This window comes from Nerophis lumbriciformis, linkage group LG32 (assembly GCF_033978685.3).
Source record: "Nerophis lumbriciformis linkage group LG32, RoL_Nlum_v2.1, whole genome shotgun sequence".
Lineage (NCBI taxonomy): Eukaryota > Metazoa > Chordata > Actinopteri > Syngnathiformes > Syngnathidae > Nerophis > Nerophis lumbriciformis.
Window position 1 is genome coordinate 19,507,720 of NC_084579.2, and position 23,912 is coordinate 19,531,631.

Sequence of the window (23,912 nt, forward strand, 5' to 3'; positions counted from 1 at the left end):
CCATAACAATGCAATTCAATTCCAAAACCAAACCGGACCCAGCAACTCTCAGAACTGCAATAAACAGAGCAATTGAGAGGAGACACAGAACAAACCAAAAGTAGTGAAACAAGAATGAATATTATCAACAACAGTATCAATATTAGTTACAATTTCAACATAGCAGTGATTAAAAATCCCTCATTGACATTATCATTAGACATTTATAAAAAAAAAATTAAAAAAAAGAACAATAGTGTCACAGTGGCTTACACTTGCATCACATCTCATAAGCTTGACAACACACTGTGTCCAATATTTTCACAAAGATAAAATAAGTCATATTTTTGGTTCATTAAATAGTTAAAACACATTTACATTATTGCAATCAGTTGATAAAACATTGTCATTTACAATTATAAAAGCTTTTTACAAAAATCTACTACTCTGCTTGCATGTCAGCAGACTAGGGTAGATCCTGCTGAAATCCTATGTATTGAATGAATAGAGAATCCTTTTGAATTGGGAAAATATCGTTTTTGAATCCAGAATCGCGTTGAATCGAAAAAAAATCAATTTATAATCGAATCGTGACCCCAAGAATCGATATTGAATCGAATCGTGGGACACCCAAAGATTCGCAGCCCTAATCGCATCTGTGCCGTGAAAAAGGGCGTACGCCAGGTTTTTGTGCCCAAGTAAGCTTAATACATGAGGCTCCTGAAACCGGTTTGTGATTTGTGGTGAGTGACATGGAGACTCACTTGGAAATAAGTACACTGACGCCACCAGCTGGTTTACGTGTATAAATCTTAGGACCCCAAATATAAGACAACCCTTCTTTTTAAGGATCGTTTTTTTTTTTTAAATACACACACACACACACATACATATATATTTATATATATATATATATATATATATATATATATATATATATATATATATATATATATATATATATATATATATATATATATATATATATATATATAAATAGAGGAAACTCACGCCCACTGCCCCTTCTGCCCGCTCCCTCTTCTATCTCCCTCCTTTCCCTTCTTCGTCTCATGTCTCTGCATTTGTCTTCTCTTTTCTGTCATTACATTTGTACAGAGCAATGCAACACAATGCAGTTGAGCATCTAACCGGAGTGCGATACAGCAAGTGTTATATAACATTTACAACGCCGATAATTATAGATGCATCTATATGAGACATAATAGATGGTATTGTTGGCTGCATGCCACAAACATTCGCGAACAGCAAGGTAAAAAGGGTTATACTTATTTCTTTTTTTTTTTTTAATTGTAGAAACATGGTTGTTAACGTTTTTGAGAGCACCAAAGGGACTTTTTTGTGTGTGTGTGTGTGTGTGTGTGTGTGCATTGACAGTTTAGTTTACAGTTGTTGTTGTGTTGTTTTGATAATAAAAAGAATGTTGATCCTTGTTATGTTTGTTATTTATATATATATATATATATATATATATATATATATATATATATATATATATATATATTATATATATAGGGCTGCAACTGACAACTAATTTGATAATCGATTAATCTGTCGATTATTACTTCGATTAATCAATTAATAATCGGATAAAAGAGACAAACTTTATTTCTATCCTTTCCAGTATTTTATTGGAAAAAAAACCAGCATACTGGCACCATACTTATTTTGATTATTGTTTCTCAGCTGGCAGCACGGTGGAAGAGGGGTTAGTGCATCTGCCTCACAATACGAAGGTCCTGAGTAGTCCTGAGTTCAATCCCGGGCTTGGGATCTTTCTGTGTGGAGTTTGCATGTTCTCCCTGTGACTGCGTGGGTTCCCTCCGGGTACTCCGGCTTCCTCCCACCTCCAAAGACATGCACCTGGGGATAGGTTGATTGGTAACACTAAATTGGCCCTAGTGTGTGAATGTGAGTGTGAATGTTGTCTGTCTATCTGTGTTGGCCCTGCGATGAGGTGGCGACTTGTCCAGGGTCTACCCCACCTTTCGCCCGATTGTAGCTGAGATAGGCTCCAGCGCCCCCCGTGACCCCGAAGGGAATAAGCGGTATAAAATGGATGGATGGATGTTTCTCAGCTGTTTGTAAATGTTGCAGTTTATAAATAAAGGTTTATAAAAATAAAAAAAAGTAGCCTATGCGCATAGCATAGATCCAACGAATCGATGACTAAATTAATCGCCAACTATTTTATAATCAATTTTAATCGATTAGTTGTTGCAGCCCTAATTAATATATATATATATATATATGTATATATATATATATATATATATTTTTTTTTTAATATATATATATATATATATATATATATTTTTTTTTTTAAATATATATTTAAAAAAAAAAGATATATATATTTATGTATAAATTAGGGCTGCAACTAACAACTAATTTGATAATCGATTAATCTGTCGATTATTACTTCGATTAATCGATTAATAATCGGATAAAAGAGACAAACTACATTTCTCTCTTTCCAGTATTTTATTGAAAAAAACCCCAGCATACTGGCACCATACTTATTTTGATTATTGTTTCTCAGCTGTTTGTAAATGTTGCAGTTTATAAAGGTTTATAAAAATTAAAAAAAGTAGCCTATGCGCATAGCATAGATCCAACGAATCGATGACTAAATTAATCGCCAACTATTTTTAATCGATTAGTTGTTGCAGCCCTAATATATATATATATATATATATATATATGCATTTATACATATATATACTGTATATGTGTACTGATATATATATATGTATACTGTATATATATGCTGTTTATACAGTATATGTGTGTGTGTGTGTGTGTCTTCAAAGTGTGCTTTTTTTTTTACAGAAAAAGGGACTTTTGTCAAGGCTCGAACCAATTATTCATGTTTACATTGCTTCTTGTGGGGAAATCTGCTTCACTACATGAACTTTTCGAATTACGAACGATGTTCAAGCGCCAATTAAGTCCGTAAATCAGGGTTCCACTGTAGTATGATGCCACCTGTTGGTTTGCGTGTATAAATCTCGGGACCCCAATTAAAAGACAAACCTTCTTTTTCAAGATCTGTTTTTTGGAATAATATATTTTTAAAGCCAAAATTAATTAGTGTCTCTCCATTGGTCTGTGGTGAGTGACATGAAGACTCACATGGAAAGAAGTAGTTAAACGCTACCTGTTGGTATACATGTGTAAATCTCGGGACCCCGTGTAAGATGACATTTCTTTTTCAGGATCTGTTTTTTGGAAAAAAATACTTTTAAAAACAGAATGAATCAGTGGATCTCCAAATCACAAGTTTGTGGTGAGTGACATGAAGAAAAGCTCTGAATCTCAAAGAAAGAAGTAGTTTGACGTAACCTGTTGGTTTGTGTGTAAAAATCTCGGAAATCCCGAATAAAAAAACGACCATTCTTCTCCAAAATGAGTTTTTGGAAAAAATATTTTTAAAAACAGAATGAATCAATATACCTCCAGGTCACTGGTTTGCGGTGAGCGGTAGGAAGAAAAGCCTGGAAATAAGTATTTTGATGCCACCTGGGTTTGCACGTATAAATCTCGGGAGCCCAAGTATAAAACTACCCTTTTTTGGAACATTTTTTTGGTAAAAACAACATGAATCAGTATCCCTACAGGTCACTCGCTGGTTTGTGGTGAGTGACATGAAGAAAAGCTTCGACTCGCAAGGAAATAAGTAGTTTGACACCACCTGTTGGTTCGCATGTATTAATGTTGGGATCCCGAACAAAAGACGACCATTCTTCTCCAAAATGAGTTTTTGGAAAAAATATTTTTAAAAACAGAATTCATCAATATGCCGTACCTCCAGGTCACTGGTTTGCGGTGAGTGGTAGGAAGAAAAGCCTGGAAATAAGTACTTTGATGGCACCTGGGGTTGCACGTATAAATCTCGGGAGCCCAAGTATAAAACGACCTTTTTTACTTTTTTGGAAAAAAAAATATTTTAAGAACAACATGAATCAGTATCCCTACAGGTCACTCACTGGTTTGTGGTGAGTGACATGAAGAAAAGCTCCGACTCGCAAGGGAAGAAGTAGTTTGACACCACCTGTTGGTTCGCATGTATTAATGTTGGGATCCCAAATAAAAGACGATCATTCTTCTCTAAAATGAGTTTTTGGAAAAAATATTTTTAAAAACAGAATTCTTTAATATACTGTACCTCCAGGTCACTGGTTTGCGGTGAGTGGTAGGAAGAAAAGCCTGGAAATAAGTACTTTGATGCCACCTGGGTTTGCACGTATAAATCTCGGGAGCCCAAGTATAAAACGACCCTTTTTTCCTTTTTTGGAATTTTTGTTTTGTAAAAACAACATGAATCAGTATCCCTACAGGTCACTCACTGGTTTGTGGTGAGTGACATGAAGAAAAGCTCAGACTCGCAAGGAAATAAGTAGTTTGACACCACCTGTTGGTTCGCATGTATTAATGTTGGGATCCCGAATAAAAGACGACCATACTTCTCCAAAATGAGTTTTTGGAAAGAATATTTTTAAAAACAGAATTCATCAATATACCGTACCTCCAGGTCACTGGTTTGCGGTGAGTGGTAGGAAGAAAAGCTTGGAAATAAGTACTTTGATGACCCTTTTTTCCTTTTTTGGAATTTTTTTTTTGGTAAAAACAACATCAATCAGTATCCCTACAGGTCACCCACTGGTTTGTGGTGAGTGACATGAAGAAAAACTCAGACTCGCAAGGAAAGAAGTAGTTTGACACCACCTGTTGGTTCGCATGTATTAATGTTGGGATCCCGAATAAAGGACGACCATTCTTCTCCAAAATGAGTTTTTGGAAAAAATATTTTTAAAAACAGAATTCATCAATATACCGTACCTCCAGGTCACTGTTTTGCGGTGAGTGGTAGGAAGAAAAGCCTAGAAATAAGTACTTTGATGCCACCTGGGGTTGCACGTATAAATCTCGGGAGCCCAAGTATAAAACGACCCTTTTTTACTTTTTTGGAAAAAAAAATATTTTAAGAACAACATGAATCAGTATCCCTACAGGTCACTCACTGGTTTGTGGTGAGTGACATGAAGAAAAGCTCCGACTCGCAAGGGAAGAAGTAGTTTGACACCACCTGTTGGTTCGCATGTATTAATGTTGGGATCCCAAATAAAAGACGACCATTCTTCTCTAAAATGAGTTTTTGGAAAAAATATTTTTTAAAACAGAATTCTTTAATATACTGTACCTCCAGGTCACTGGTTTGCGGTGAGTGGTAGGAAGAAAAGCCTGGAAATAAGTACTTTGATGCCACCTGGGTTTGCACGTATAAATCTCGGGAGCCCAAGTATAAAATGACCCTTTTTTCCTTTTTTGGAATTTTTGTTTTGTAAAAACAACATGAATCAGTATCCCTACAGGTCACTCACTGGTTTGTGGTGAGTGACATGAAGAAAAGCTCAGACTCGCAAGGAAATAAGTAGTTTGACACCACCTGTTGGTCCGCATGTATTAATGTTGGGATCCCGAATAAAAGACGACCATACTTCTCCAAAATGAGTTTTTGGAAAGAATATTTTTAAAAACAGAATTCATCAATATACCGTACCTCCAGGTCACTGGTTTGCGGTGAGTGGTAGGAAGAAAAGCTTGGAAATAAGTACTTTGATGACCCTTTTTTCCTTTTTTGGAATTTTTTTTGTTGGTAAAAACAACATCAATCAGTATCCCTACAGGTCACCCACTGGTTTGTGGTGAGTGACATGAAGAAAAACTCAGACTCGCAAGGAAAGAAGTAGTTTGACACCACCTGTTGGTTCGCATGTGTTAATGTTGGGATCCCGAATAAAGGACGACCATTCTTCTCCAAAATGAGTTTTTGGAAAAAATATTTTTAAAAACAGAATTCATCAATATACCGTACCTCCAGGTCACTGTTTTGCGGTGAGTGGTAGGAAGAAAAGCCTAGAAATAAGTACTTTGATGCCACCTGGGTTTGCACGTATAAATCTCGGGAGCCCAAGTATAAAATGACCCTTTTTTGGGATTATTTTTTTGTAAAAACAACATGAATCAGTATCCCGACAGGTCACTCACTGGTTTGTGGTGAGTGACATGAAGAAAAGCTCAGACTCGCAAGGAAAGAAGTAGTTTGACACCACCTGTTGGTACACATGTATTAATGTTGGGATCCCGAATAAAAGACGACCATTCCTCTCCAAAATGAGTTTTTGGAAAAAATATTTTTTTAAACAGAATTCATCAATATACCGTCCCTCAAGGTCACTGGTTTGCGGTGAGTGGTAGGAAGAAAAGCCTGGAAATAAGTACTTTGATGACCCTTTTTTGGAATTTTTTTTTTTGTAAAAACAACATGAATCAGTAGCCCTACAGGTCACTCACTGGTTTGTGGTGAGTGACATGAAGAAAAACTCCGACTCGCAAGGAAAGAAATAGTTTGACACCACCTGTTGGTTCGCATGTATTAATGTTGGGATCCCGAACAAAAGACGACCATTCTTCTCCAAAATGAGTTTTTGGAAAAAATATTTTTAAAACAGAATTCATCAATATACCGTACCTCCAGGTCACTGGTTTGCGGTGAGCGGTAGGAAGAAAAGCCTGGAAATAAGTACTTTGATGCCACCTGGGTTTGCACGTATAAATCTGGGAAGCCCAAGTATAAAACGACCTTTTTTAATATAAATATAAATAATATATATGTATATATATAACATTAATCATTGAGACTTATCTTAAAGAAGTATTAAAGATGTTTTCACCAGTTTTCATTTGATTTAATAAGCTTAATATTGTTGAATTGTTCCCATCTTCATAAAGCATGGCCACAAATGTACACATTTTGTTGAGGAAATGAAAATCTTTTTACACTTTGTAAAGGACGGGAGACAACAGTTTTGCAAGCAATTATCTTCCAGGTAACAACAAATGGTCCGCATTTATGTCACTTGCTGTACTGCTGCTGAGTGCTTACAAGAAGGTCAGAATGGTTGAAGGATAAGGACTGCATCTGCGCAGCCATTTCACTTCACTCACAGTACCGGTACATAAGCGCTCGCTGGGTTTTCGGGCTGCAGCAACGTGGGGCTGTGTGTGAATGAGCGAGGCATCTGAATGGATGTTTCGATTGGTTGCCTTGTAAAGCAACATATATTGTATGGCCACGCAAGGTTATCAACATACATTATTAGTGTGTCATGCTCGAATAAACATGGCCAAAATAAAAAATGTGCAATTGGAGTGTACTCTCTAAGTATGAAAGCACCCTGACGTCGTGCAAATTGAAATTCAACCAAAAATAGTTGAGTTGCAGAAAAAGAACCACGATCTCACGCAAAACCTCAGCTATTCAAAATAATTATCTCCAGTTACGTTTTACTTTTATTTGGCTTTTTTTTGTGTCACTTTGGTCAGGAAATGATTGTTGATGTACTGTATTGCATCTCAAAGCAATTAAGGCAGGAAGAGTGCAGTATTTGGCTGCAACCAGCAGAGACGCTGTTGAATCAGTCTCAGACATAGTTTGATGTCTAAAGCAGTGTTTTTCAACCACTGTACATTGTGGACACCGTCTTTGCTCCACAGTAAGTCTTTGCTGTCGTCCAGAATTCTGGTTTTGTTTACTTTGTAGCCAGTTCAGTTTTAGTTTCGTTCTGCATAGCCTTCCCTAAGCTTCAATGCCTTTTCTTAGCGGCACTCGCCTTTTGTTTATTTTTTGTTTAAGCATTAGATACCTTTTTACCTGCACGCTGCCTCCCACATATTGTGATCACTACAAAGCAATTAGCTACCTGCTGCCACCTACTGATATGCCAAGCTCTAGACCAGTGTTTTTCACCACGAGTGTGCCGTGAGATACAGTCTGGTGTGCCGTGGGAGATTATCTAATTTCACCAATTTTTTGCAAACCAGTAATTATAGTCCGAAAATCATGTGTTGTTGTTGAGTGTCGGTGCTGTCTAGAGCTCGGCAGAGTAACCGTGTAAAACTCTTCCATATATAACATCGGTTGGGAACATCTCTGCGCTGCTGACCCGTCTCCGCTCGGGATGGTTTCCTGTTGACCCCACTGTGGACTGGACTCTTACTGTTATGCTGGATCCACTATGGACTGGACTCTCACAATATTATGTTAGACCCACTCGACATCCATTGCATTCGGTCTCCCTAGAGGGGGGGGTTACCCACATATGCGGTCCTCTCCAAGGTTTCTCATAGTCATTCACATCGACGTCCCACTGGGGTGAGTTTTTCCTTGCCCTTATGTGGGCTATACCGAGGATGTTGTTGTGGCTTGTGCAGCCCTTTGAGACACTTGTGATTTAGGGCTATATAAATAAACATTGATTGATTGATTGATTGATTGACCAGTAGGTGGTAGCCGGTGGCTAATTGCTTTGTAGATGTCGGGAACAGCGGGAGGCAGCGTGCAGGTAAAAAGGTATCTAATGCTTAAATCAAAAATAAACAAAAGGTGAGTGCCCCTAAGAAAAGGCGTTGAAGCTTAGGGAAGGCTATGCAGAACGAAACTAAAACTGAACTGGCTACAAAGTAAACAAAAACAGAATGCTGGACGACAGCAAAGACTTACTGTGGAGCAGCAGACGGCGTCCACAATGTACATCCGAACATGACATGACAATCAACCAGTGACGTGCGGTCATGGAAAGAAAAAAAATGTAAAAAGAAAAAAAAATAATTTAATTGTTATATGTATCTAGTGATTATACTATAAAGTTATTTTCCATTTAACTTCACCAGTTTGAGATTATTTTTATTCAAAATCGCTGAATTTTCACATTTGCCGTTCAAATACTGAGAAGAGACGGTGCGGTGAACAGCAGCCAGTTTAGGCACGTCACTCAGTTGTGCCTCAACATGGATTGTGGACTCGGCTAACTGCTGGCCTGCTGTGCAGTGAGACCGTATTGCTATATGAACTATATTATACATTTCCATAGTTTAGTTAGCTGAGGTATATAATGTACAGTGTATTTTGTCAACAACTGTATGTGTGTAAAGTATTTCTTGTGCTGAGTGATCATAAAACTGCTGCGAAGACGCACTGGCTGAGGCTCGCGTAACCCCGCCTCCTGGTGCTGGTTAAGGCACCTTCGCCGCAGACTGCACCCCCCGGCGAGAGTGCCACACCAACCAAAGCCCACACCCAAACACTCCACGTGCAAGACCGAATCCACCCAAAAAAAGTCACTTAAAAAGAAGCCAAAAAGTGCAAAAACAACATTGCTCGCGCCGGAGGAGCCGTGAACGACTGCAAGGACACAACATTAGGTACACCTGCAGACTGCAGCACGGATTTCATATTTCATTCATTCACAACTCCTCCAACACGAACACCACTGTTCCCGCACTTATAAGTAAAGGTAAGACCATAATAACGTTTTTTTTATTAAATGTGCTTTTTTGTGTGCTACAGTTTGTATGTGTAAAGTTAAAGTTAAGTTAAAGCAGGGGCGTCACTAGCTTTTTTGAGCCATCCCCTTGATCACCCCCTGGGATGTGAGGGGAGCAGTGGGCAGCAGCGGCGCCGCGCCCGGGAATAATTGTTGGTGATTTAACCCCCAATTCCAACCCTTGATGCTGAGTGCCAAGCAGGGAAGAATGCTGGTATGAGCTTTTAAACATAACCCATTAACTGCTGCCAATCAAATGGTGAATAAGATACTCTTTAGGGTTCATATGTTTGTAAATCTGACTGTGATGAAGTCAGTGCCTCACCAGTCATGAACCTCACCGCACGTCACTGCAATCAACAATGTACCCACAAAGAAGGATAAAAACAACTGAAATGTTCTCGATTGCTAAAAAAAAGTAGATGCGGGAAATATCGCTCAAAGGAAGACATGAAACTGCTACTGGAAAATACCAAAAAAAGAGAAAAAGCCACCAAAATAGGAGCGCAAGACAAGAACCAAAACACTACACACAGGAAAACAGCAAAAAAAATGGCGTGATGTGACAGGTTGTGACAGTAGACCTCTTTTGAGACAAGAGCTATATTGATACATAGTTGGTTATGGTTTGAAGTCATATCCAACAATTGCGACAACGACTTTTTACTGTCAACTGAGTTTCGTTTTTTTAATGATTTCTGCTGGTGGTGTGCCTTCGGATATTTTCAACGCAAAAAATGTGCCTTGGCTCAAAAAAGGTTGAAAAACACTGGTCTAAAGAGTCACCTGACTCTTGTATTTCAAGTATAATGTAATTCAGACCTGGGCAAATTAAGGCCCGGGGGCCACATGCAGCCCGTTAAGCTTTTCAATCTGGCCCGCCGGACAATCCCAAATAATTTTTGTAGATGTTTAAGATGGAAAGTGTAGCTGCCATTATGATGTGCAGTGATGTTTTCTAATGACTGTAAGTCTTCAACTATACAAAGTGTTTTAATGGTTGGAATCTGCGCTAATGGATGATATACCAGTTACTATGGTAATCTAATTAGTTACTATGGTCATCTAATTAGTTACTATGGTAATAATCTACGTCACAGCAGCTCAGATGAGGCACCAAACAGTGTGGGTGGGAAGCGTTTCCACAGACGCGGAAGGAGATTTTCACAACAAAGTTCTAAAGCTTAGTGATATATCAGATATATCAGATTGTAGGTCGGTTTATTTTGTACCCTTCGAGTTCATATTTAACTGTTTGTTGCATTTTTGTTGCGTTTCACTTCATTGTAAAATATGTCAATCGAAAGCGGGTGTGTCGTTCATATTTTGTCAATATTCAGTGTTTTATCGTTCATAGAACATTTTTAAATTCCATTACGTTTTTTAAGACGGTCTGTCATAACGTTTTTAGCATTCAATCAGACATTATTGTGAGGTTATGTATTAGTGTTCCTAAAAATAGATATACCGGCCCCCAGACACATTTTTTCTCTAAATGTGGCCCCTGAGTCAAAATAATTGCCCAGGCCTGATGTAATTGCTGTAAAAATATACCACTGTTAAACAAAGATATTTAAACAAAAATGTAAAACCAGGGAGCGGAAGGCAGGATACACCCTGGACATGTTTTGAATATAAAATATGTATAAATAGAACGGATGTCTCGATCACCCTTTTTATTGCTCAGATCTCGATGCATTTTTTCGTCCTCAGAACCGATCAGATTTCGAGTCCCGATCTGATACTTTGACAATAAATTATAGAACTGAAATGTTTTTGTAGCAAGTAACTAAAGTAAACAGAATAACACATTTTTATGAAGCTTATCTTATCTTAAATTTAGAATTTGCTAATATTGGTGTAAATCGGACGATGTATTACGATGTATTATTATGTGTACAAACTCCCTGAGTTTGCAAACAATAACAAAAAACACCCAAAACATGGTTTTGTAAAAATAAGAACAAGAAAATTAAAAATGTCCATCAAATCATTTTAGTATTGTTTATACACTGATAATGTAATAGGTATCGATAGTATTGACATCTGAATCGACCACTTCTACTTTACAAGCTTTAGCGGTTACACTGCAAAAAGTCAGTGTTCAAAAACAAGAAAAAAAATACAAAAATTAGGGGTATTTTATTTGAACGAAGCAAAATTATCTGCCAATAGAACAAGAAAATTCGGCTTGTCGAGACTTTCCAAATCAAGTAAAATTAGCTAACCTCAATGAACCCAAAAATACCTTAAAATAAGTATGTTCTCACTAATAACAAGTGCTCTTTTCTTGGTAGAAAAAAAAATTAGACCTTTTTGCTCAATATGTTGAAAAACATTCTTAAATGAAGTAAATGCTAGTGCCATTATCTTGACATAATGATATGCGCTCTGCATCATGATTTTTTTGTCATGCTTGAAGTAAAAAATTATTACTTTAAAAAAGTAGTTTTATACTTGTGAGTGTTGATGACAGTTTTGCAACTGTTGATATTCTAGTTTCAAGCACTCAATATAGGTCATCAAATCTCAGAAACAAGCTGTAATATCTTACTGAGATCATTTAGGACCAAAACCCTTAAAACAAGTAAAACACTCTAACAAGCTTAGTGAGAAGAATGATCTTATCAGACAGAAAATAAACAAATATCACCCTTATTTGAGATATTTAATCTTACTTAGATTTCAGTTTTTGCAGTGTAGCTTCTTGTGTTGTCCTGCCCAGTGTGTGTGTGCGTGTGTGTGCGTGTTCTTGTATTACTACCCTTCTTGAGACATCAACAAGGAAAAGTACACTATATTGCCAAAAGTATTTGGCCACCTGCCTTGACTCACATATGAACTTGAAGTGCCATCCCATTCCTAACCCATAGGGTTCAATATGATGTCGGTCCACCTTTTGCAGCTATTACAGCTTCAACTCTTCTGGGAAGGCTGTCCACAAGGTTGCGGAGTGTGTTTATAGGAATTTTCCACCATTCTTCCAAAAGCGCATTGGTGAGGTCACACACTGATGTTGATGGAGAAGGCCTGGCTCTCAGTCTCCGTTCTAATTCATCCCAAAGATGTTCTATAGGGTTCAGGTCAGGACTCTGTGCAGGCCAGTCAAGTTCATCCACACCAGACTCGTGTCATCCATGTCTTTATGGACCTTACTTTGTGCACTGGTGCACAGTCATGTTGGAAGAGGAAGGGCTCACCCCAAACTGTTCCCACAAGGTTGGGAGCATGGAATTGTCCAAAATGTTTTGGTATCCTGGAGCATTCAAAGTTCCTTTCACTGGAACTAAGGAGCCAAGCCCAACTCCTGAAAAACAACCCCACACCATAATTACTCCTCCACCAAATTTCACACTGAGCACAATGCAGTCCGAAATGTAGCGTTCTCCTGGCAACCTCCAAACCCAGACTCGTCCATCAGATTGCCAGATGGAAAAGCGTGATTCATCAGTCCAGAGAAGGCGTCTCCACTGCTCTAAAGTCCAGTGGCGACATGCTTTACACCACTGCATCCCACGCTTTGCATTGGACTTGGTGATGTATGGCTTAGTCGCAGCTGCTCGGCCATGGAAACCCATTCCATGAAGCTCTCTGCATACTGTACGTGGGCTAATTAGAAGGTCACATTAAGTTTGGAGCTCTGTAGCAACTGACTGTGCAGAAAGTCAGCGACCTCTTTGCACTATGCGCTTCTCTGTCAGTTTACGTGGCCTACCACTTGGTGGCTGAGTTGCTGTTGTTCCCAAACTCTTCCATTTTCTTATAATAAAGCCGACAGTTGACTTTGGAATATTTAGGAGCGAGGAAATTTCACGACTGGATGTGTTGCAAAGGTGGCATCCTATGACAGTTCCACGCTGGAAATCACTAAGCTCCTGTGAGCAGCCCATTCTTTCACAAATGTTTGTAGAAACAGTCTCCATGCCTAAGTGCTTGATTTGATAACACCTCTGGCCTGGTCAAGTGATCAGGACACCTGATTCTGATCATTTAGATGGGTGGTCAAATACTTTTGGCAATATAGTGTACCTTCCATATGAGGACCGGTGAACAAGTTAGGACCGAAATCATGGTCCCAATACAGAAAACCATTGCATCTAATAAAGAGCCAAATACTAGAGTCCGTGAACATTGGTCCAAAGTCAGGATTTTTTTATTTATTTATTGTGCATACAAAATTAAACTTCAACAAGCGCAAAGGCAGCAATATATGATAAAACAAGACGGTAGCTAAAGACGGACTTCCCTATTCATCCCCGGAAAAACCCGGCAGGTGAACAGCTGACTTTACGACTTTCAGTGCTGACGTAAGACAACCCGCGTCCCATATGTGACCATAGGATGAACAAATACACTACGGTACTGAGACTATAGTGGCCATTAGCAGTTAGCTTCTACAGCTGGGTTGCCCAAAGTGCGGCACAGGGGCCATCTGTGGTCCGTGACTCCTTTGTCATCGGCCTTAAGTACATTACAAAAAACAAAAAACAGATCTCATTTGCACCCCTGGTGGTGAAATCTATCAACATTACGGCGGTCCCAAAAAGGAGGGATTTTTCAAATTTCACTGTAATTTTTTATTTTAATTGATTAAAATAAACATTGATTGATTGAAATTGACTGTGTGTCGCTTATAAAAGTGCTGCCCCTCTGGTCAACATATGAAATAACAAGTGTGTGGAAAACAATTTAAGTCTTCCCCCTCTGGTTAACATATGTAATAACAAGTGTGTGTTAGACATTGAACTGTGCCCCCTTTGGCCAAAAGTAATTTAAAAAAATAAATAAATATGTATATAGAGACATACTGTAATAACTTGAAGTAAATAATGAAGATTGAAAACCAATTACAAACAAAAAAAAAAAAATAATAATCAAAAGCTTACCTTTTTATATTTCCATAGTATGTATATATTACTAATGTCAAGACGTGGACTATGGTGTGTTTGTTTTCCCGAGATGCAAGTAAAGCTGGACTGGTCATGGCGTGAAGGTAAATACATGATTTATTTAAACACTATAACTACAAAAAAAAAGTACAAACGAAAAGCGCGCACAGTGGCGGAGAAACGACTTGGCTATGAAAACAAATACTTGCACAAAGGCAGAAACTATGAACAACAAAAAACACTAACTGTGGCTTAATAAACAAAAACTTACTTGGCATGGAACCGGCATGAAAAAAGAGCAGCAAGGGTCTTAAGGGTGTGTGGAGAGTGTGCAGAAGCATAAATGCGGGATGTCACCAGAAAGACAAACTGAAAACAATGAACTTAAATACTACAGACATGATTAACGAAAACAGGTGCGTGACTCAAAACGTGAAACAGGTGCGTGACGTGACAGGTGAAAACTAATGGTTGCTATGGTGACAAACAAGAGTGCACAATGAGTCCAAACGTGGAACAGGTAAAACTAATGGGTAATCATGGAAACAAGACAAGGGAGTGAAAAGCCAGAAACCAAAGAGTCCAATAACTAAACAAAACAAAACATGATTACACAGACATGACAATTAATGTTGTAAATACAAATCTTGATATATCTATAAAGGGTGGTCCTAAAGAGGTAGGCATTTTTTGGAGGTCTCAAGAAGGTAACAAATATGTGTGCGTGCATGTGTGTGTGTGTGTGTGTGTGTGTGTGTGTGTGTGTGTGTGTGTGTGTGTGTGTGTGTAGCATGCTTAGTCATTCCTTGGAAGAAACTTTAGGATTAGTATCTTAGAAGCGGCTTCGCACCGTGGATAGGCGACGTGTTTTTTGCAGCTTGCTCTCAAATTGGAGACGGTGTTCTGGCAAGACATGCACCCTCTTGGTCGAATTACCGCATACTTCCTGCATGAGTGTAGTAACAATAAATATGGAAATGTAATTGAGTCTCCCTGAGCATGCAGCTTTTTTGAAGAAATCTCTCACGTGAGAACAATATTTAGCCACTGGGCACAGCTGCGCTTAAGATCGGCAAGTATTGGCTCCGAGCTGAGCCCATGATCAGGATCAGGGCATCTTTATTAAATAGTGTGTATTTTATAAATACGTAATACGTAATTTATTTATGGAAAAAATAAAAATGAGATTTTTTTTTATATGTAAACAAATTAATAATAAATCCCCATAGATGCACACAAGGCTACACCTGGTTTCGCCTTTATGTGACGAGACTTACCTCCCCGTAAGAAACCCAGGACAAGTACCGGTAATATGGATGAGAACAAATGCCTTCTTTTTACAATTGCATGACTTCCTTATACACTACATCAGAGATTCCCAAACTGTGGTATCAATACGCAGGCTCCATCTAGTGGTACGCCCAAAAATCACTAGATTAAAAGTACAGTGTTTTATTTTTCTATATTCAAATTGTGTGTCTTGTTACAGTCGCCCAAAATATTAAATAAACTTGTAAAATAAAAGCTCTGCCTTTGTTTTTAATGAATACTTAGGCCTTCTACACGACTGTATTTTAATGTGGTCATTATGTACTTGGTGAAAAACATTTGTGAACCACTGATCCAAACCTTTACCTTTATTACAATGTGTGGTTTTTCTTTTTCTTTTCTTTTTTTTTTACAAGCGCAAGCTAGTTAAGAAAACAGTTATTAAAGGTTCCTCGTGGGTGACAGTTTGAAACTGGAACATATTTATTCAATATCAATGATTTCTAATGGGCAGAAAACTGGAAAAAAAAGGCTATGTTGTCATATACCGGGGCGGTATAGCTAGGTTGGTAGAGTGGCCGTGCCAGCAACTTCAGGTTTCCGGGTTCGATCCCCGCTTCCGCTATCCAAGCCACTGCCGTTGTGTCCTTGGGCAAGACACTTTACCCACCTGCTCCCAGTGCCACCCACACTGGTTTAAATGTAACTTAGATATTGGGTTTCCCTATGTAAAAGCGCTTTGAGTCACTAGAGAAAAGCGCTATATAAATATAATTCACTTCACATATTGTCTTTACCAGGAGCGCCGCTAGGGATTTTGGGCCCCATGAAAAGAATCTTTACAGGGCCCCCAACACAGTGTCATTATTTTTTCTGTATTATAATTTCATCATCATTAGGGGCCTCTCTGGGCCCCCCTCCATCATGGGCCCCTAGAATCCGTCTCCTTTACCCCCCCTTTTCGGCGCCCCTGGTCTTTACTATTCTTAAGTGACCAATCGAGATGGTACTAAATATACATATTATATATCAGGGGTGTCAAACTCATTTTAGATCGGGGGCCACATGGAGAAAAATCTACTCCCAAGTGGGCCGGATTGGTAAAATCACGGCACGGTAACTTAAAAATAAAGACAACTTCAGATTGTTTTCTTTGTTTAAAAATAGAACAAGCACATTCTGAAATTGTACAAATCACAATGTTGTTGTTTTTTTGTTTTTTTACAATTACCTGTTGCGGTTAATAGTATACATACTTTATTTGTCGTTATTTATATTTTCTGAATAAATTATGTGATAATGTTCATCAGTCAACTCATTGGTGTTACTTTTCAATCTATCAAGATAAAAAAATTACATCAAAATCAAATTACAGTATGTTATTTATGTAGTTTGATATTTTTCCTCGACTGATGTACTAACATCATGTGGTTTATTTTGTACATTTGTAGCATCATCTACAAAGACACAATGAATTGCTATTGCGACATCTAGTGGACACATTTAGAACAGTGGTTTCTTTCATTCAAAAAGTTTGGCTCCTTTTTATACTTATCAAACTAAATAAATAAAACCTGTTCGCGGGCCGTACGTTTGACACCCCTGCTATATGTATATATCTATATGAAGTGCAGTACATGACAGCGAAAAAAAAAAAAAAAAAAAAAAATATATATATATATATATATATATATATATATATATATATATATATATATATATATATATATATATATATATATATATATATATATATATATATATATATGTATGTATGTATGTATGAAGTATAGTACATGACAGTGGAAAAAGTCTCTCAATTCGGGGGCATCCAACACTGTAATCCAGTATTGACTTGATCAGCTTGTTGCTATAAAGGGCAACACCTCTCTCTCTCTCTCTCTCTCTCACTAAACAGTCAGTGCACATGCAGATCATGACCATGGAAATCCCATTACAGGCTCTGCCATGTGCAGCATCCCTACTTCTTCCACCCATGAGGAAATAACCATGACAACGAGTCAACTCTCAGTGTAAAAGACACCAATGTATTCAAATAATTACCCCAGCATTATATTTTGTTGTTGGGGTTGTAACCGTTGTGCTTGAGATGTTCCTAATTGATTCTGGTTCCCTCATTCCGCTGTACAAGACAGTCAAAATCTGTTTAAGCAAAACACTAATACACTAATGGAAACTATAAGAGCAAACATACATTTCTTACAGTGGCAATTACAATTTAACTTGTATTGGCTTTTATTACAAACCTTGTTTCCATATGAGTTGGGAAATTGTGTTAGATGTAAATATAAACGGAATACAATGATTTGCAAATCCTTTACAACCCAATTGAATGCACTACAAAGACAAGATATTTGATGTTCAAACTCATAAACTTTATTTCTTTTTTGCAAATAATAATTAACTTAGAATTTCATGGCTGCAACACGTGCCAAAGTAGTTGGGAAAGGGCATGTTCACCACTGTGTTACATGGCCTTTCCTTTTAACAACACTCAGTAAATGTTTAGGAACTGAGGAGACACATTTTTTAAGCTTCTCAGGAGTAATTATTTCCCATTCTTGCTTGATGTACAGCTTAAGTTGTTCAAAAGTCCGGGGGTCTCCGTTGTGGTATTTTAGGCTTCATAATGCGCCACACATTTTCAATGGGATACAGGTCTGGACTACAGGCAGGCCAGTCTAGTACCCGCACTCTTCTACTATGAAGCCACGTTGATGTAACACGTGGCTTGGCATTGTCTTGCTGAAATAAGCAGGGGCGTCCATGGTAACGTTGCTTGGATGGCAACATATGTTGCTCCAAAACCTGTATGTACCTTTCAGCATTAATGGCGCCTTCACAGATGTGTAAATTACCCATGCCTTGGGCACTATTACACCCCTGTTCACCCGTGGGATGTTCCAAATAAGTGTTTGATGAGCATTTCTCAACTTTATCAGTATTTATTGCCGCCTTTCCCAACTTCTTTGTCACGTGTTGCTGGCATCAAATTCTAAAGTTAATGATTATTTGTAAAAAAAAAAAAATGTTTATCAGTTTGAACATCAAATATCAAAAAAACCCATATTCAACTGAATATGGGTTGAAAATGATTTGCAAATCATTGTATTCCATTTATATTTACATCTGATACATTTTCCCAACTCATATGGAAACAGGGTTTGTAGATGTGTGCAGTGAACCTATAGGACAGGGGTGTCAAATTAGTTTTCATTAAGGACCACATCGCATTAATGGCCCCTTTTTAAAGTTAAAGTTAAAGTTAAAGTACCAATGATTGTCACACACACACTAAGTGTGGTGAAATGTGTCCTCTGCATTTGACCCATCCCCTTGATGACCCCCTGGGAGGTGAGTGGAGCAGTGGGCAGCAGCGGTGGCAAAATTATTTTAAATGATGTCTTCGGGTTTTACATAACCTGTGATTAACCATGATTAATTGATATTTAAGTCCGATGCATTTGATTTGTTTTTAAATCATTTGACAGCACTATTATAAATGTACAATAATCTCATGATACCATGACACAACTGCCTATGCATTTCATTATTAGATTTTTTATGTACAAATTAATGGACAACTTGCTTTGAAATCATAAGTAAAGGTGACAAGCAGATATTTTATGATATTTGTTTGTCATGATTCGTGGCCCGGATGATGTTTTGTTTAAGTTTTGTTCTGTTAGTTTTGGACTCCCTCAGTTCCTGTTTTGTGCACCCCTGGGTTTGTTTTGGTTACCATGGGTGCTGACTGTTTTCAGCTGCCTCTGATTAGTGTCCGGGATGCTCACCTGTTGCCGGGCACTAATCAGAGAGCTATTTATTCACATTGCTCGCCACACACTGGCTGGCTTCGTTGTTTGCTGAATGCAACAGTTACGTTTGGATTAGGGCTGGGCGATATGGCCTTTTTTTAATATCTCGATATTTTTAGGCCATGTCACGATACACGATATATATCTCGATATTTTGCCTTAGCCTCGAATGAACACTTGATGCATATAATCACACCAGTATGATGATTCTATGTGTCTACATTAAAACATTCTTGTTCATACTTCATTAATATATGCTCATTTTAAGCTTTCATGCAGAGAGGGAAATCACAACTAAGTCAATTGACCAAAACTGTATTTATTAAACAGTTATTAAGCAGTGGCACAAACATTCATGTCATTTCAAAACAGAAAGTGCAAGATGAGCTATGAGTGCACTTTTGTGCATGATGTCACTAAGATGACGTATCAAAACAACACTAAATTAAAGTGCACTTTTTGTACAGAACGCCACTACAATAGTTTAAAACAAGTAAAGTGCACTTTTGTGCATGATGCCACACAAGATATTTCAATAACTGTCAAATAAAAATGAGCTGCATAATAGGAAATCAAATAGTGTATGTCCTTCGTTATGTGGTAGGTTACTGCGGACGTTATCTCCTTCTGTTGTTGACTATTTTTTTCATATGGTGTTGATGTGGAAATGGTTGCCTCTGCATTTTGTTGGTGTGGCACTGAACGGAGATGTTGACATGCGGAGTAAGCACTCTTCATTCTCTAGAAAGTGACTTTTCAAATGATGCTACATATTAGCAGTAATGCTACTTTTTGTAGCAACGCTTTTGCCCCACATTTGACAATTAACGGTTGTCTGTTCGACATATTCCCACTTGAAGCCAAACCACTGCCATGATTTGCGATTTGTTAACAGATTCGCACCTTCTTTCTCTCGTATTACCACTCGCACCACAGCTAACGTTATTATCCTAGCTTCTGCGTGTGATGGGCACGCATCCCTTTTGTTTCTTTCCTGCATGTTTGTACTGTGTATGATTTATGAGGAATAAATCATATCCTACCTTCACGCTTTCGTCCGGAGTTGTCTGTCTGCATCTTGGGAGAACGACACCGCATAAACATGCAACCCCGACGTGACATTTTTATCTTTACAGAAATATTTTGTAATACATTATATAATAATATAATATCTGGCATGATCAGTTAAAATTAAAGTTTAAAATATGCACATTTTTTTCTGTCAAAATCGAAAGAACTAATGCATTTAGTATTTTATTGACACATTATTTCCAGGCTTTTGCTGGCCAAATAAAATGATTTGGCTGGCCGGATCTGGCCACCGGGCCTTGGGTTTGACACCTGTGACCTAGGAGTTCACTATGAGTGTACTTTCTGCACACACTTGATGTGAAGTTAAAAAAAAAAAAGAAAAAAAAAAAAGTTAATCATCTTTGCAAGCATGTTGGCGCCTTAAAAAAAAAAAAAAAAAAAAAAAAAAAAAATATATATATATATATATATATATATATGTATATATATATATATATATATATATATATTTCAAATGCTTAGTTATTTTTGCAATAATAATTGACAAATAATATGAGTAGTTTTTCAGAGTTTGGGATACTGCAGCCCAGGTATATGCATGTGTGTTGCTGCATAATATATGCATGCACCTTCTGCAGCCAGACACGGCAACCATGGGAAACAACACAAACAAAAAACTTACCGGCCACTTTGTATTTTAGTGTGTCCGTCCAAGCCGCGGTGCCTCCGGTGGTGGCTTTCAAGAGAACGATCCCCTCTAATGGGGTTTTACCGGCAAACGAGGGAGCGCACTTCACCTGCAGAGCCGAGCGGTGTAACCGTGCGCAAGCTTGCAGTTTGCAGCATCGCCAGCCTCTGAGCGAGGGAGGGGAGGGGCGGGGCGACTGGATGCCCCAGGCCACGCCCCTTTCACGTCCAGCCAGCTATGTAGAAAACAAACACAGCTGTTTGGGATTTTGTCAAAAATGAATATGTAAAGTACAAAATGGTGTGTATAATAATGAATAAATACACAATTTAAGGTACAAACCCATATCATAAGATGTATTTACATATATTACATAATTTTAAACAAGTCTTTAAATATATATCGTGTAGCTGCTGACGGAAGCAACATGTATATTGTTATATAATGTCATAGTTGGTGAGAATAAATAAATACAATGCATTAATATACGTTTATATTGTACACATTATGTGATTAAAAAGGTATTTCCTTGGGTTAATTCATGCAAGTTTATGTTAAATTAACTTTATTTTTGTTACAAAACCCATGTAAATTGAGAGGGGAATATATTTTTTGTTCCGCTTTGGTCACATTGTTGGGGGGACATTTGATATGTGACGCAATTAAGGAAGCAGCATAATGAGACAACAAGTGGTTGATGGGGAAGACCTTAATGGAGTCTCGGATTGAAAATAAACTTTATTCCCTTGGAGTTTATGAGGCCAATGAGGTATGATTATTTATGATATGTATGTGAAATCAATGTGTTTGCTTTTATTGGCTGTCGGACTAATTAAGTTCTGTTTTCTTATTTTATTAGTTCTGACTGCATTATATTTGGCATCGTTGGTAACGCCAAGAAGGCGTGGCTTAAAATAAATGTCAAAACGAACGACTTTAGCCTTGATTAAGTAACATATTGTATTGTATTGTAAATCTTTATTTTGGACACGTTAAAAAAAAGAAAGACACCTACAAAATAAAAATACAACATAGTGATGTTTCCAACATGTTTACAGTTACATTGTTTACGGTTTCACACGTCCGAAAAGGAGAAGGAAGAAGCAGAGCTCAATTATCCTACCCCGTTCTTGTCTGGAAATAAATTCAAACACATTTTTTCCCACTTCTTTTTTTTTAAATCTTAAACACAACAACAATGAAGAATAAATAAATACACGTCAGCATAGTTCACATGAATCTGTAGTTAATTTATTGTATGGTTCACATCATTTCCTGAATATGTGTCATTCATCAATCAGGTTCAAGATTTGTATCAGTGTTTTGTAAACACTTTGAGTTTGAACAATCTCTTAAATGTAATCATATTAGTAGGTTGTTTGACTTCTTTGCTTAATCCATTCCATCATTTAATTCCACATACTGATATACTAAAGGTCTTAAGTGTTCGACATATTCCCACTTGAAGCCAATCCACCGCCAGACGATTTGCGATTTGTTACCAGATTCGCACCTTCTTTCTCTCGTATTACCACAGCACCAGACCACGGAATATGTAGTTCACTGTGCAACCTACTAATAAAAGTTTCGATCAATCAATCAAGCGTGCATACAGATATTTTAAATTATATTTTTCTCTGAGGTTATATTTCTCCTCTTGTGTTGAGAAGAATTGTTGCACATTCTTGGGTAGCAGGTTTTAGTTTGCTGTGTGCAAAATTTTAGCTGTTTGCAAAAACATAACATCTTTAAATTTCAATATTTTTGATTCAATAAATAAAATGTTTAAATCAGGGGTGTCAAACTCGTTTTAGATCGGGGGCCACATGGAGAAAAATCTACTCCCAAGTGGGCCGGACTGGTAAAATCACGGCACGATAACTTAAAAATAAAAACAACTTCAGATTGTTTTCTTTGTTTAAAAATGAATGTTGTTGGGGTTTTTTACACTTAAATGTTGCGGTTAATAGTTTTCTATATTTGTCGTTATTTATACTTTCTGAATAGATTATGTGATTTCCAACATCAGTATTCAAGGACAACTTTAAAACAAATGTGCATATCAGTGGAGGGGGTTAAACTATGGAATTATCTTTACAATGAGATAAAAGATTGTAAAAATATATTCCAATTGAAAAAAATATATAAAGACAGAACAATAAGATCATATGGACAGCCATAAGTGTTTACATTTTGCTTTATATTTATTATTTTACTTATTTTTTGCCTGGTTTTGTATTTGTTTTGTATCATCCCGTGAGGTGTATATTACTTTTGTTTTTTTTGTTCGGTTTGTACTTCATGAAGTTTTGCACAAGTGTTTTTTTGTTTGTTTTTGTTATATTTGGATGTAATTGTTGGTTTATATGATATCATTAAGTAAGACTACGTATTATGTTGAAGGGGGCAGGAAAATATAAGATTTTTCTTCATCCTGCTCCTTCTCGAGCATTGCTGTGTAAATGTATAATTGAATAATTGTGGTATAATTGTCTATCGATCAAAGATGCGCATCAATGAAGGAGATAAATAAAAATGAATGAATGAATGAATGATAATGTTCGTCAGTCAACTCATTGGTGTTAATTTTCAATCTATCAAGATAAAATAATATCAAAATCAAATTACAGGATGTTATTTATGTAGTTTGGTCATTTTCCTTGACTGGTGCACTAACATGTGGTTTATTTTTATTTTTTTTTACATATGTAGCATCATCTACAAAGATACAAAGAATTGCTATTGCGACATCTAGTGGACACATTTAGAACAGCAGTTTCTTTCATTCAAAAATTTCGGCTCATTTTTA

At 37.3% G+C, this 23,912-nt stretch overlaps 1 protein-coding gene across 3 annotated transcripts in view; it reads right to left on the bottom strand.

Annotated features, from left to right (window-relative positions):
- prlra (prolactin receptor a) overlaps positions 1-21,228 on the bottom strand; it is a 67,583-nt gene extending 46,355 nt beyond the window's left edge. For 2 of the 3 annotated variants that reach the window (XM_061927003.2, XM_061927001.2), the window contains exon 1: positions 21,098-21,228. The gene's annotated coding sequence lies outside the window, so the exon portion shown is untranslated. The remainder of the gene's footprint in view (positions 1-21,097) is intronic. The other variant, XM_061927002.2, reaches the window with a different exon arrangement.
- Positions 21,229-23,912: the final 2,684 nt, after the last annotated feature.